At 32.0% G+C, this 16,582-nt stretch overlaps 2 long non-coding RNA genes across 2 annotated transcripts; both read right to left on the bottom strand.

The window, feature by feature from the left end:
• Positions 1-769: 769 nt before the first annotated feature.
• Positions 770-2,525, bottom strand: LOC145313438 (uncharacterized). Its single transcript, XR_013877333.1, has 4 exons — positions 2,211-2,525; positions 1,964-2,031; positions 1,139-1,722; positions 770-920 (listed from the first exon to the last, which is right to left on the bottom strand). It is a non-coding gene; the product is annotated as an uncharacterized LOC145313438 (long non-coding RNA).
• Positions 2,526-4,673: 2,148 nt separating this feature from the next.
• LOC145313439 (uncharacterized) lies at positions 4,674-6,256 on the bottom strand. Its single transcript, XR_013877334.1, has 4 exons — positions 6,115-6,256; positions 5,868-5,935; positions 5,041-5,626; positions 4,674-4,822 (listed from the first exon to the last, which is right to left on the bottom strand). It is a non-coding gene; the product is annotated as an uncharacterized LOC145313439 (long non-coding RNA).
• Positions 6,257-16,582: the final 10,326 nt, after the last annotated feature.

The following is a 16,582-nucleotide window of genomic DNA, read 5'->3' as shown; positions in this document are numbered from 1 at the left end:
AAATATAAGGCAGTAAGGTTTTTTGTAAGATCTAGAAAATATATGGCTGAATTGATTTAAATTTTTATGAAAGCTTTATAAAAGTCTTTGGTGACCTTCTTAGCCATTTCTTAGAGGTCAGGGGCGAAGCAAATAGTAGATAATAAACTAGTAAAATTGTATGTCAATCTAATGCCTCCACGTTTAACATTCTGTCAATATACGATTTCAATTTTTCCAGCGACTAATAAAAGTGTTCATCGCTGACATAATATCTTTGATAACAATACTCTAATAACATTATAACTGCATACTTATGACAATATAAGTTTTGAAAGGGTAGCTAAAATAGAAAATAAACTACCTAAACAATCATCTATAATTTTCTAAGCCACAAAACGGCCCCTCTGCTACACTGCTGCCAAATGGCCTGCGGACAAGACAGAAGTAATTTAAGAAAATATTACAGATATTAATCATAGTGTAATCAGCTTTCATAATAACATTCAGTTTCTTTATTTCTTGTGGGGGTTAAAAATATTATTATTTTAAACCATTTAGATTTTTTTTCAAAGCACATTGTTTAGCAATGAATCCCCCCCACCCTTTATATTTAAAAAATGAAAATAAGGGGGAGGGGGTAGTTATGTTGTTTGTTTATTACTTTAGGTCTGGACAAGTTATCTTAGGTATCTGTTAGATTATTCTATGAAATGGGTAATCTAGAAACCATTTGTTCTACTCCTATACAAGGGAACACTATTGACGACGAAATAATCAAGAATAATAATGTAACTGTAGTAAAATTTATACAGGAAACACATTTAATACAAGGATATAACAACTAATGATAAAATAAACTTTGAAGAACTGTGTGAAAATTCGTCTTAATATGCAATAGATTCAATGGAAGGTCTCCTTGGATACAGGTTGAATTGAATCTAAACAAAAAGAATAAAGTTACTAGGTTGTATAGAGGGTCAGCGATCAACTAGTACTATTTCATTTAACATGGAATGATTCCATCTATCAAAACTAAGATAAGGAAAATGTCCCAGAGGTTTCATTTACAATTATCCCTCTATATTCTAATACCTCTTTATAACTGCAATTAAATGAAAATAGAGACAACCCCGGCAAATAAAGAATAGATTCTTACCGGAAATTGCAGCTTAAGGTCTCACAAACAACCAACCGAACATCTAAGGGCAGGAACACTTCTGCAGATGGTTGGTGGGGAGTACAAGGGTGATGTGGTATACTTTTTACTGGATCTGGTTATGTATTGTAACTTTTTATTTATTACTTATACCTTTTTGTTTATTATTAGTAGTGAAGCTACTCTATTAATTTCTAATATATGAATATTAGACTGAAGAACTAGAACTATTTACTGTACGTTTTGATTAGATTATGTTATAATTCTAACCTAATTATCTATCTGCAAATATATAAGCAGTGCAACTATTCTAATAATGTCTAATATATGCAATATTAAACCAAGTAATAAGACTATTTATGATGTCTTAAATAATTATTCTATTATTCATTCAAATCTATTATATTATCCTGTGACTGGTAGATTCATCAGGGGGGGGGGGGCGACGGCGCGGCACACAACTGGTCTCATTGGCAGCTTCTAGGGCACACGGCAGCAGCGATACTAGGATATGGGGCAGCAGGCACACAATCCACAAAATTCATCACACGATACTCGCATGGATACAACACGACACGATCAATCTAAAAATAGGAGCAAAGTTAAAGGACACTCCTATTTTTAAAAATCTTAACTCAAGCATTAATGTTGGATTACTTGATAAAGCTTATTACTGTGCGCTTTTAATCTATTTGTATTTCAATTCAGTAATTCATTGGTGTAAAACTTTTACATAATTTAGTACAGACTTTCCTTTTCTATTTACTATAATTATGACTTATGACTACGATAGCTTTAGAATGGCTTAAAAAGGGTAATTCCTACCTTTAAACCAGTCTTTATCAGGGTGTTCTAGGAACTAGGGTCTATGCAAACAGCATAACAGGTCCACTCTGAATAAATATTTTTCTATTATTAACTTAATACTTTTATGTCCAAGGAAAAGGAGAAGACATAAAAAAAGGATTTGTAGTCTACTTTTATCTAGAATTTTGACAACATTCGTTTTAACTTTTCAACGTGAAATTATCTTTAAATTATATGTAAATGTTATTTATTTAAATCAACATACCTATAATATGCCCAACATTTTTCACTAGAGAGACGCTTATTTAGTTGCGTCCGTTCACTCCAAGAATGTCCAAAGGAATGACGATAAATGGGCGTACAATAATTCATTTTTTCTGTTTATTTGAATTATTTTTAACTTTTCTTATACATTTTATTCTATTTTTACTTTTATTTACTCGTTTATTTATTTTGTCGAGATTTCTACTTTTACATTTTAGTATATTTTTTATTGCCGATATCTCCCTGGGAGGGAAAACTATTCAGTAAACAAAATTAAGAAGCTGAAATCACCAGTTTCTCCAAAATCATATAACACTGCGCCAAAACGCGCTGGTTAATTCAGCTGTTTGCAGTAACTATTTTGGCTAGATAATTTTTCCATCTAGGCAACAAATGAGCATAGTTCCACCAAGAGAAGTAGAAATGGAACCAACTATGACAACTATATATAATTGCAGTGTATTGTACACCAGTAAATCTTTAGGTGAATCACACTGTGTATTTGGGGGTGGTGACTCACACCATGTTTTTGGGGGTGGTGTCTCACACCGTGTATTTGGGGGAGTTGTCTCACACCGTGTATTTGGGGGCGGTGTCTCACACCATGTATTTGGGGGGCGGTGTCTCACACCGTGTATTTGGGGGCGGTGTCTCACACCGTGTATTTGGGGGCGGTGTCTCACACCGTGTATTTGGGGCGGTGACTCATACCGTGTATTTAGGGGCAGTGACTCACTGAGTGAACTATTATCAAAAGAAACTATTATTGCTGTAAGGAATAAGAGCATTGCTGACTGCACTCAAAAGAAAACAGCAGTTTGAAGAGGCAAATTGTGTCTCCGTCATAAGAGAATGAAAAGGCTTATTTTGTGCTTGTCTAGGCATTGGCCTGACCCAATTATAAGTGCATGATGTACAAGAACTAGAAGTTTCATAGTTACTATGCCTAGAATTCCTAGGGCTTTGCTTTCTGAAACCTGCAAGATATTCAGTTATATCTTGATATGTGCATTGGTTTCTATACCTGTTATTCTTTGGATAGGAATGTTTATTACCTTCATTGTATGGACTAATGGTAGGAAAACATCCATTAGTACTATGCCTACTCACTACAGGGCTTTGAGTTCTATGCCTGTAGTTTACAGGACTTATTATACTATGCCTGTAGTTTACAGGACTTTTCATACCATGCCTGTAGTTTACAGGACTTTTCATACCATGCCTGTAGTTTACAGGACTTTTCATACTTTGCCTGTAGTGTTTAGGACTTAGCAAGATTGGAAATTTACCACTGGTAGGCCTGTTAACAACAGGGCTTTCAAAAACAACTTTTCCAGAATCATTAACAGGATTTTCAATGGGTTTTTTATTTGAAACAACTGCAGGAGGATCAACAAGACTTGGCATAGAAGAAATTGATTGTTCTTCTATTATATGAGATTCACTAATGCTTGATCTGGCAGGAGTGAATTTGGAACTTGTGCAAGATCTAGAACATGTTGAACTATTAAAATAATAGTCATCTGTTGACCTAGTAACACTAGGATTTAAGCAAGAACTTTCTTCTGAACTATTTTCAATGAAAGAAGAAGCAAGAATATTTTCTGGATTCTTGCTACTAAATGAAGAACCTGGCTCAATTCTAGATTTATTATTGCTTGAGCAAGAAAAATCCTCATCTATTCTATCAAGAGGGGAAAAAGAAGGAATACACTTCAACAACAGTGTACCAAATTCTGTTTGCTTTAAATCATATTGTAAAGCAAATGCAGAAACTCTATTGCTATGAAAAACTATTTGTTTATTAATAGATTTCAATTCATGATAAACATTCAATAATTTATTTACCTCAACCTTGTGAGGGATTCCTTTGGACTCTATGTTAGCAGGATCATCGAAATCAGTAGATGTTGCCTTTTCAATACTACAAATGTTTGGCAGTGGACACTGTAACAACTTGTCTTTAACAATACTAATACCAGATTCTCTGTTTACTCTAAACAAGAATTGGTTAATTGCTTTGCAAGCATGGAAAGCAAGATTAAATGAATCCTGAGATTCTGAACAAGGAGAAATTTTCTCATACAATGTTATCAGTTTAGAAACTACAGTAGACCGATTAATGGATAAGCTATTCCGATAATAACTTCTGATAATATCTAAGGCCTCATAAGCAAGAGAGGAGACAATACTATTTGCCATTTTGAATGTGTTTCTAACAGTTACAAGTACTACAATGTGCCAATAGTGAAAGGAACAATCTAGTTCAAAGTTTTTGAACTATTAAGGAGTAGAACTAATACTATGGAGAGCTAGAAGAGCAAGCTTTATTGTATTTAATGCTAGCTATCAATTTTCCGATTCAATGTTAGATTATTCTATGAAATGGGTAATCTAGAAACCATTTGTTCTACTCCTATACAAGGGAACACTATTGACGACGAAATAATCAAGAATAATAATGTAACTGTAGTAAAATTTATACAGGAAACACATTTAATACAAGGATATAACAACTAATGATAAAATAAACTTTGAAGAACTGTGTGAAAATTCGTCTTAATATGCAATAGATTCAATGGAAGGTCTCCTTGGATACAGGTTGAATTGAATCTAAACAAAAAGAATAAAGTTACTAGGTTGTATAGAGGGTCAGCGATCAACTAGTACTATTTCATTTAACATGGAATGATTCCATCTATCAAAACTAAGATAAGGAAAATGTCCCAGAGGTTTCATTTACAATTATCCCTCTATATTCTAATACCTCTTTATAACTGCAATTAAATGAAAATAGAGACAACCCCGGCAAATAAAGAATAGATTCTTACCGGAAATTGCAGCTTAAGGTCTCACAAACAACCAACCGAACATCTAAGGGCAGGAACACTTCTGCAGATGGTTGGTGGGGAGTACAAGGGTGATGTGGTATACTTTTTACTGGATCTGGTTATGTATTGTAACTTTTTATTTATTACTTATACCTTTTTGTTTATTATTAGTAGTGAAGCTACTCTATTAATTTCTAATATATGAATATTAGACTGAAGAACTAGAACTATTTACTGTACGTTTTGATTAGATTATGTTATAATTCTAACCTAATTATCTATCTGCAAATATATAAGCAGTGCAACTATTCTAATAATGTCTAATATATGCAATATTAAACCAAGTAATAAGACTATTTATGATGTCTTAAATAATTATTCTATTATTCATTCAAATCTATTATATTATCCTGTGACTGGTAGATTCATCAGGGGGGGGGGGGGGCGACGGCGCGGCACACAACTGGTCTCATTGGCAGCTTCTAGGGCACACGGCAGCAGCGATACTAGGATATGGGGCAGCAGGCACACAATCCACAAAATTCATCACACGATACTCGCATGGATACAACACGACACGATCAATCTAAAAATAGGAGCAAAGTTAAAGGACACTCCTATTTTTAAAAATCTTAACTCAAGCATTAATGTTGGATTACTTGATAAAGCTTATTACTGTGCGCTTTTAATCTATTTGTATTTCAATTCAGTAATTCATTGGTGTAAAACTTTTACATAATTTAGTACAGACTTTCCTTTTCTATTTACTATAATTATGACTTATGACTACGATAGCTTTAGAATGGCTTAAAAAGGGTAATTCCTACCTTTAAACCAGTCTTTATCAGGGTGTTCTAGGAACTAGGGTCTATGCAAACAGCATAACAGGTCCACTCTGAATAAATATTTTTCTATTATTAACTTAATACTTTTATGTCCAAGGAAAAGGAGAAGACATAAAAAAAGGATTTGTAGTCTACTTTTATCTAGAATTTTGACAACATTCGTTTTAACTTTTCAACGTGAAATTATCTTTAAATTATATGTAAATGTTATTTATTTAAATCAACATACCTATAATATGCCCAACATTTTTCACTAGAGAGACGCTTATTTAGTTGCGTCCGTTCACTCCAAGAATGTCCAAAGGAATGACGATAAATGGGCGTACAATAATTCATTTTTTCTGTTTATTTGAATTATTTTTAACTTTTCTTATACATTTTATTCTATTTTTACTTTTATTTACTCGTTTATTTATTTTGTCGAGATTTCTACTTTTACATTTTAGTATATTTTTTATTGCCGATATCTCCCTGGGAGGGAAAACTCTTCAGTAAACAAAATTAAGAAGCTGAAATCACCAGTTTCTCCAAAATCATATAACAGTATCCCCGCAGGGTTAGGGTGCCCTGCAGGAGTTAGACAAGGAAAAAACTCTTTTAAATTAATTCAAAAATATGAGCAGGAGATTTCATCGCTCCTCAAGCTGTTTCTGGAAAAGCGCCAACCAATTTGTTGATCATACATATTTTTTTTAGTTTTGGCCTTTAAACTAATCCTGAAGAAAAAAAATGTTTTCCATAGTTTGTCGTGGATTAAGAGAAAGGAAGATAAATTACATGCAAACTCCCAATTATGATCAACAAAATAACCCATTCAGTAGTTTAAACCTATTGGTAAATTACATTGGTTGGTTTAAAATTTATGTTATTTTGATAAACCTTGATTGGGTAGTATAAACTAGTATAGTTCACACTTTTTTGCCAATAATTTTTAACTACAGAAGGGGTAATTTTGCTTATCATGATTGGAAATGAACATAAATTTATCAACCATTATTATTCCTTAAAGTCCATGGTCAAATTATTAAATAAACATTTGAAGACAGTAAGATTTTGGGACCTTTTTCTATGAAGGATTGTGGTACCTTATTAATAGAGTAAGATTGTGGTACCTTTTTCTATGAAGGATTGTGGTACATTATTAATAGAGTAAGATTGTGGTACCTTTTTCTATGAAGGATTGTCAGGGAGTAAGGGAGGGGACAATGGATCGAATATTCAATTTTTAGGAGTCTCAGACTTTGGGGACTGGCTTAAAGGGAATGTGCAAGAATTTAGCAGTTTCTGACTGAGTTTGGGGACTTGCGCATGAAATGCCGCTACTCGTTATGTATGTTTTGAATATTGCAGACGGGGAGAAGGGATAAGGGAAGTGGGGGCAAGGGAAATAAACACTCGTTGTGTTAGTTTGGAATGTAGCAGACGGGGAGAAGGGAGAGGAGAATAAACAGAATAAAAAGGGGCAGTCATATTCTTGCTAGCAGCTGGCCGGGTCAAATAATCTTTTAATATAAAAATCACACCAAAAAACCTCAATATATTTCATTAAAAACAAGTTGTGATTTCACTTTTCATGACGCTATGGAAATCTATTATTCAATTAACAATCCCTTTATAATTTCCTACAAATTTATTGGATTAAACTGGATTTCATGCTTTTTCTTTGATAACTCTTATATTGAATTAATTGCCTGTTGTCCCCTCCCTTACTCCCTGGAAGGATTGTGGTACATTATTAATAGAGTAAGATTGTGGTACCTTGTTGTACTGTAAGTCGTAATGCAGTAGTATTGTGTAGCAAAGATTGTTCACACAAAACAGAACAAAACATCAAATCAAACTGATTTTATTATTGCTTAAGTTTTATTCTCAATTTATAAAAATTAATAACTTCTTGTATGAAAGTGTTTAAGTTGATCGAAAAAAGAACAGGATGTTTGTCTGTCTGACTGTACCAAAAGATCTCACTTACCACTGGACCAATATTGCACTCCTTTATGGCAGCTTTAATGTAAATAATTCAAATCAGTGTCTTTTAAAATTGGCGCAATATAATGAGTAACTGTGCTGAAAATAAGACAGAAATGTTTATAAAATACCTAAATGTAAAAACTGAAGATAATTTTCCCTTCTACATAGATTTTCTATTTTTAGCACTTTTGTACAAGTTTTGTAAGTAAATGGCCAGTGAAGCTAGAATATAAAGTGTGGAATGTACACTACATATATATACAGGATTTTCAATAAAAGATTATTTTTTTTTACATCCAAATTTCTGATTTTTTACTACATTCTATTTGTTAGTCTATTAAATTGGTTCATATTTGTAAAGCCCCAACATTTTCTGGTTCTTCATGCTTTAGTGAAAAACTCTTATTTTACAAATGACCTCTCCCATTGAGATTTTATAACCCCTCCCAAAATAAAAAAAAGCTTGGATGTCATTGATATTTTGTTGATTTTCTCATGACACCCTGTAAAATAGTTTTTGATATAAGTAGAAAGAGAAAGAATGGTGTAAATATCCAATACAATAAAAGAATAGGTAATTATTTCCCCCTCCCCCATTTGACATATTTTTATGAGGGATAAGAAAAATTCATTAGCGTGAAGTTTTATCCACTTGAATGTTTTCATATCAACACTAGCCTATCCCTTTATTCCTGGGATAAGGCCTGCTATGGGGATGAAGTTTGGTCCCCTGGGAAGATTTCCTAGAAAGGAAATAAAGGAATGATAGCACAAACTCACTATGGGATAGATTATTACATTTTTGACGATTATAATAATATACATATTAGATGTAAATTTATACTTAACTGAAAAAATTGTAGGGTTAGATGGTTTTTCTAGGGACATAAACCTTGGAATACCCCCAATACCCTAAAGTCTGACATGTAAATTTGATTTTCCCGAAATTATGGACCATCCTATGCTTGTTTTGGTGCATTGTGAAACAGCATAAGCCCAGTAGGATGATAGTAGGACAAGAAAATCTAATAACATAGAAAGGAAAGTGGATAGAAGGAAAAGAAAATCTAACACCATAGAAGAAAAGTGGATAGAAGGAAATCTAATATTAAAGAAAGGAAAGTATATAGAAGGACAAGAAGATCTAATATCAAAGAAGGGAAGTGGATAAAAGGACAAGAAAATCTAATACCATAGAAGGAAGGTGGATAGAAGGACAAGAAAATCTAATAACAAAGAAGGAAGGTGGATAAAAGGACAAGAAAATCTAATACCATAGAAGGAAGGTGGATAGAAGGACAAGAAAATCTAATAACATAGAAGGAAGGTGGATAAAAGGACAAGAAAATCTAATAACATAGAAGGAAAGTGGCTAGAAGGACAAGAAAATCTAATAACATAGAAGGAAGGTGGATAGAAGGACAAGAAAATCTAATGACATAAAGGAAACTGGATAGAAGGTCGAGAAAATCTAATACCATAGAAGGAAAGTGGCTAGAAGGACAAGAAAATCTAATACTAAAGAAAGGAAAATGGATAGAAGGACAAGAAAATCTAATATTAAATAAAGGAAAGTGGATAGAAGGACAAGAAGATCTAATATCAAAAAAGGGAAGTGGATAGAAGGACAAGAAAATCTAATAACATAGAAGAAAGGTGGATAGAAGGAGAAGAAAATCTAATGACATAGAAGAAAACTGGATAGAAGGACAAGAAAATATAATACCATAGAAGGAAAGTGGATAGAATGACAAGAAAATCTAATATTAAAGAAAGAAAAGTGGATAGAAGGACAAGAAAAACTAGTATTAAAGAAAGGAAAGTGGATAGAAGAACAAGAAGATCTAATATCAAAGAAGGGAAGTGGATAGAAGAACAAGAAAAACTAATACAATAGAAGGAAAGTGGATAGAAGGACAAGAAAATCTAATACTAAAGAAAGGAAAGTGGGTAGAAGGACAAGAAGATCTAATATCAAAGAAGGGAAGTGGATAGAAGGACAAGAAAATCTAATACCATAGAAAAAAAGTGGATAGAAGGACAAGAAAATCCAATGATATAGAAGAAAAGTGGATAGAAGTAAAAGAAAATCTAATACTAAAGAAAAGAAAAGTGGATAGAAGGACAAGAAAATCTAATACTAGAGAAAGGAAAGTGTACAGAAGAACAAGAAAAACTAATACCATAGAAGGAAGGTGGATAGAAGTAAAAGAAAATCTAATACTAAATAAAGGAAAGTGGATAGAAGGACAAGAAAATCTAATACTAAAGAAAGAAAAGTGAATAGAAGGACAAGAAAATCTAATTTTAAAGAAAGGAAAGTGGAAAGAAGGACAAGAAAATCTAATACTAAAGAAAGGAAAGTGGATAGAAGAACAAGAAAATCTAATATTAAAGAAAGGAAAGTGGATAGAAGGACAAGAAAATTTAATATTAAAGAAAGGAAATTGGATTGAAGGACAAGAAAACCTAATACTAAAGAAAGAAAAGTAAATAGAAGGACAAGAAAATTTAATACCAAAGAATGGAAAGTGGATAGAAGGACAAGAAGATCTAATATCAAAGAAGGGAAGTGGATAGAAGGACAAGAAAATCTAATACCAAAGAAAGGAAAGTGATTAAAAATACAAGAAAATGTTATTCCTAAGATGGAGGGGGACAATTAAAATTCTGATAAAATGTGTTAAAAAAACTTTAATACAAAGAGAATCGCTAAATGAAATCGCATAGAATTTGGGTATCTTGGGTTGATATCATTATATTAAAAATTTTCCTATTCATTCATCCCTGTAAAGCAAAAAGAGGGGAGGTGGGGACAAGTGGGATTGCAGTAGAACTGATAATGGCATAGAAATAAATGGTGTACTATTACAATTATTATTAAAATGCAAAGCGTGTTCTCTACAACTTAGTTGCTTTACATTATTTAATTTCATTTTGTGACAAAGCTACTTTTTAGATCTTTTGTATTGGTTTATTCATCCGCTTGTTGATGGGTTGCTATTGGGAGGGAGGGGAGACGAACCCCAAACTGTCCCAGTTTTGAGCAAGACGATTTCCTGTGACGTCATGTAAAAAAGGAAAGGGGGGAAGAAAATCTCTTCCCTTTTCTCCCATCTCTTTTGAAGAGATATTCTTCCCCCCCTTCCCTTTTTCTTTCCCGAAACGTATATGACGTAAATGGAATCGTCTTTCTCATAACTGGGACAGTTTGGGGTTCGTCGGGAGGGGACATTGGACTGTAAATCATATTTGTCCCCTAAGTTTTATTGATATGTTCTCTCATTCGTTGGCTTAATAAATTTTACAACTACTGGCTAATAACTAAGAGTTCCAAACTTTTATAACAATAATTTTGAACATCATAATTGAGGGTTTCTATTTTCATTATCGTCCATTGTCTTATCTCCTAAGTTTCCTGGGATGTTGAACTATTTTGTAGTTTGGATCAAAACCTTAAGTATTGAAAATAGTTCCTTCTGCTGCTATATTGGATAAGTGACAATCCTTATATTAAAGAAACAGGATGTCTGTCTGTATATGTATAACAAAAGGTCTTGATAACATCTGAACCTTTATAATTTAGCTTTTCATCTTTAGGTTTTGTGAAGGTTTATAACTATTTTGAGGGAGGTTACCAGAACCCTACCAAGAGAAAAAATTAACCTCTCCAATTTTTTATACAGGGTGTTTCAGAGAAAACTGCGTTTTCCAGATTTGCATTGATTCAACCGTTTACTACTTCGTTATTGTACTTTTGAAACAATATGTTGCAAGATATACAAGTTATTTCAATCTAATTGATATCTCATATTCAACATCAAGCATTTTTCCCCTACATGTACCAATCAGTGCAGCAGCATTTTTAGAGATATCAAAAAACACCTTAAGTAAATCCGATGTACATTTTTACATAGAATATGGACCTATAATCCTTTTTTTCTATTCCTTTTGGTTGTTTCTCAAAACTGGAAAACGCAGTTTCTTTTGAAACACCGTGTACTAAAATTGAAAATGGAAGGGTCTTCTTAACCTCCTTCCCCTTGCCCGTTTGGGCGTAGCTTCAAGTTACAGATATAATGCTCAAAATGCCTTGCTCAAAAAACACACGCGACTAATAACACTCAAAATATTGAATATAAGTCTAATAATGCATTCACAACAGAAACAACTGTGGTTTTTAGATATTATGAATGTTGTTATTCTTGTCCAGTTTTTTCTCTTTGTAATAATATCTAGGTTGGAAATTGATTCTTCCTATAAATAACGTCTGCTGCAAGGATATAATGTAATATAATATTTAATATTACTAGCGGCTACGCCCCTTAAGGCCTCTAGGGGAAGTTAAGCGAAGGGGGGGGGGGGGGTAATCAACCTTCCCTTTGATTTTAGTTTTAAAATAAAAAGTGAAATAAAAATTTCTTTTCTCATCCCACCACTTATAACAAAGCAACTATAGGATAGGGGCGTAGAAACTTGTATGATAAATTTCAATGTACCATAAAACATTAAATAAAATTTGAATCCCTCTCACAGACAGACATGTTTAAAAATATTTTTGAATTAATGCATTTTTCCTTAAAATTATTTAATATAAAATAACAAAAATAATAAAATTTTGTAAAAAAAAAAGTTATTTAAAATAATTATAAAAAAGTAGTCTATGAATTGTTTATTAATAGTCTCTGATTCCGACAATCTTGAGTTGAACCAAGTACAACTTCACCACAGCAAAATTAGGAGTAAGCGGGGAGCTCTAACTTTGTAGGCAGAAAACCTGCAATGCCCTAACTCTGAAGGACTACCCTGTACTACAATAATACTCATTTTCAATTTATTTTAACATCTTAAATAAATGTCCACTTAGTTCAAACATTTTTTCTACTGTTCCATCTAACATCATCACTAACAAAGTAGTAGCAGGTACCATTTATGACATCTTTTGGGTTAAGATTCAAACATATATAATATATATAAAGCTCGAGCATTTAATTTCCAGAGAAAAAGTAAATTTCTAGATTTATTATTTTTGTAATTTTTTTTATATTTTGAATACAAGAAATTATCTTTTCCCTCTTATACAGAATTATTCACAAATTTTCCTTTGAATTAATAAAACAAATTGACAGTTTTTTTAAACATTAACTTTTGTGACAGGGTGGAGAGTCTTTAGGAACCCTGTCCAAAACAGAAAATTGCTGCCTTGAAGAAAGATAAATTAAATAATTAAAGTATTTTAGACTAAATATTAGAGTATTATAAGCTGTGTTTTTTTGTGTGAATGATTTTCTTTTATTAAGCATCGTGTATTTAATTAAAAGATTTTTAATTAATATCTCAAAATATCTTGAAACAAACTCTAAAACTTCTAAATTAAAATAAACTCAAATATTTTGAATTTAATACAAAGTAAGAAATATTATAATTAAAATGTTTTAAAAAAGCTTATCTAAAAATCATAATAAAAAAAAGAACTGAAAAGCTAAGGATTTTAAAAACCAGACAAAGAATAAAAGATCTTGCAAATGACTTGACTGGTCGTTTCATAACCTTTTTGTTGGGGGTTGGGGGGTTAAAAGTATTTGATTAACTAGCATTTTCTCCAATTAAAACGTTTCTTAAAATCATCAATATTCTGTATAGGGACTATATAAATCAAATATTTGTTTTTTCTTCAAATATTCTTGAAGATTGGAATAACAATTCCTTCCAAGTTGTGATTTAGTTTGGAAATCCCAGCCATAATTTGGTGCAAGAAATAACAAGGACAATCAGAATCAACCAAGGGTAAAATTAAGTTACACTCCAATAATAATATAATTCTGTAGAAAAACTAACGGAATAAAAGTTTATACACTGCTAATCAAGATGTAATAAAAGTTCCCCAATGATTGAGTTTTTTTGACTTCCTGGTGTAGTTGGACATTATATCTAAAAAATCAGCCATGTGACGTCATATAAATAAGGGAAGTGGGAAAGAGAACCCCTAAAAAAAGAGATGGATAATCCATGGCTGATTTTTGAGACACTTTGTCGCGTTCCTTACTGGTGACCAGGGATTCTACTAACATTGGTAGATGATTTCAGTAAAAGAGCCAATTTGGTCAACCTAAGACTCTAATAAGAATTATAAGATGTCAGCCACAGCTCTAAAGGACTCTAGTGAAACTTGAGGTGGTGGGTAGGGGAAGTTAAAGCCCCCTTACTCACTTTCAGTTTTAAAAAGGAAAAATTGGTGATACCCTCTTCCAAATTAGTTATAAATCTTCCCAGGCCTAAAAGAAGCTACATCGTTGCACATTAAAGAGGATCTATAAACCACTGTTGGACGGGGGGAAAGAAATGAATGAATATATTTTGAATTATTATTTCTGTTTCTGATGTTTTGCGGTGCAGCCACAATCATTTCAGAAATACAGGTATTAACAAAAATAAATTCCTCGCCAGTTTTGATAAGGGCTTCATTGAAAATGATAAATTTTTAAAAGGTAGCGAAAGTAATCTATATTTCACTTTGTCTGTCTGATTTACACGGCTATTATATAAGAGATTCGAATGATTGTTTTTTAAAAACAGAACACTCAGAATTGTTTGGATATTTGCTGACCAATAAGCATGCACTCCATAGATGCCAAGGGGGAGGGGGGTAAAGGGGTGTTTATTTACCCCTTTGAAACCCCTCATTTTACCCCCACTCAAAAATACGCTTGGACGTCATTGATGCACTCTACATCTTACTTGGTCTGTCAGTTTATCAATAATGCTTAGGAATAAGCAGCTGTTCAGATTCTGCTGACCAATGAATATCCACTCAATTTGCCCCTTAATTGAACCCTTTTTGGTTTGATATTTATGAGTTTCGATACATATAGATGTTGTCATCATTGTTTCATCTTAATTTACTTAATCTTTAATAGCAATGATAATTTGTAAGCTATCAATGAATGTAAGAGTGTAGATGTATAACCTAGACAACTACCTGGTGGGAAACTCATATTTCCGACGCTATTGGCTGATTTTCAAAGACCCAATTGAAAGTCGGCCCAGGGTCCCAAACCCGTGGGTTGGGTTACATATAGCTTGTGCCCTCTTCATTCTTTTACTTTAATAAGCTATCTTCTAAATTATTTAATAATTTAAAAATATGCAGTCTACCTTTATTCCTGGCTGTCATATTCCACCATTCCAAGAAAAATGTGCTCAATGTTATCCATCCAAACTTTCAAACTTTCCAATAGAATACACACCAACATAGAGTAAATATCATACAAGAGGTGAAAAAAATTTTCATCTAATACTGTACATTCCAAAGTACATGGAGGTGATATAAAAGAGGTGAATTTCTCTTAATTTTTTCTGAACACTATATTTAAAACCTTTAAACTTTCTTATATGATACACATCACATTCATCATGGAGTAATTTCAAAAGCGGCTGATCAACCTTTTTCTTAAAGACACAACTTATGAATTAATTAAAACCAAAATATAGTTTGTAAATAAGAGACGAATTAACCTTCCACTTACAACTATAACTTTTCTAAATATCAACAATAAACAAGTAATTCTTCCTCTAAAACTATTTGTCATGTAAACGAAAACAGCAAAACAGCTGGAATCAGCACAATTTCTAAAATTGGAAAATTTATCAAACGTGTTATATTTAAATAAAACTATGTTTTATGTTTCTTTTGTTTGTGATCATAAAAAAATAATTAAATGAAGTTGTAAAAAATTTTACTAACTATCCTTTTACGCAAAGTAGTAAGGCTTTTTTATGTCTGAAACTTAAGATCTCAACAACTGCTGAACCAATGAGAGTTCTCTATTTCAGGTAAACTTCACATAGGTCCTGTGATTGTTTTATGCTATTTTATTTTAAGTTGTGGGATGGTTCAAGCAATTTTATCTCCCCTTTAAATAAAAAGCCACCAGATGCTAGGGGATGTAACCGCTATAAACTCTAATTTCTGCTAAAAATGTGAAATGTATAAAAATTAAAAAACAGTCTTTTTGACTTGCGCATAGCATTTGATGTAAAATTAAGAAAACATAATTAATAAAATGTACAGTTCAACTTCAAGTTAACTTGAATTCAGGTTTTCTAGAATTGTTAAGGAAATGAAAATTCATAAATTTCCATAATTTTAACTTTGACATGTATTCTAAACGTACATTTTTCTACAGAAAGCTTATAGGAGTATTATTTGTTAAAATATGGCTTCACTACAAATACAATTTATACAAAAGTAATTTATGAAATAATCATTTATATGTATTTAATAGCAAGTAAAATATAAAATGTTGCAATATTCAATAAAAGTTTGTTTAAATGGTACAAAAATCAACCAATTTTAACATAATTTTAAAACAAAATCTGCAGAAAATATAAAAAAAATAAAAAATAAAGAAATTCTTTGCACCTCAATTTGAAAATAAAAAATAACTTTTTATCATTAAAACAAAAATGACAACATCATGGATGGATAAACGGACCAAGTGAGCTATGGAGTAGATGTTTAGTGGACATAAAAAGAGAAAATTGAGAGAAAATGTGTAATAATTAGTATAAGAGAATAAAAAAAAACATAAATATAAATAAGTATTTTGTATCATGCCCAGAAGACTGACAGATTAACATAGCTATGTGATCTTTGGTGATGGGTATTTTAGTCTTTATAAAAACAGCAGCAATATATCTTAAAAAGCAGTTGAGAAATTTACATT

This window comes from Acartia tonsa, chromosome 3 (assembly GCF_053477335.1).
Source record: "Acartia tonsa isolate MP-2025a chromosome 3, ASM5347733v1, whole genome shotgun sequence".
Classification (NCBI taxonomy): domain Eukaryota; kingdom Metazoa; phylum Arthropoda; class Copepoda; order Calanoida; family Acartiidae; genus Acartia; species Acartia tonsa.
The sequence above is the reverse complement of the archived record's forward strand: the minus strand, read 5'-3'. Positions and strand labels throughout refer to the sequence as shown.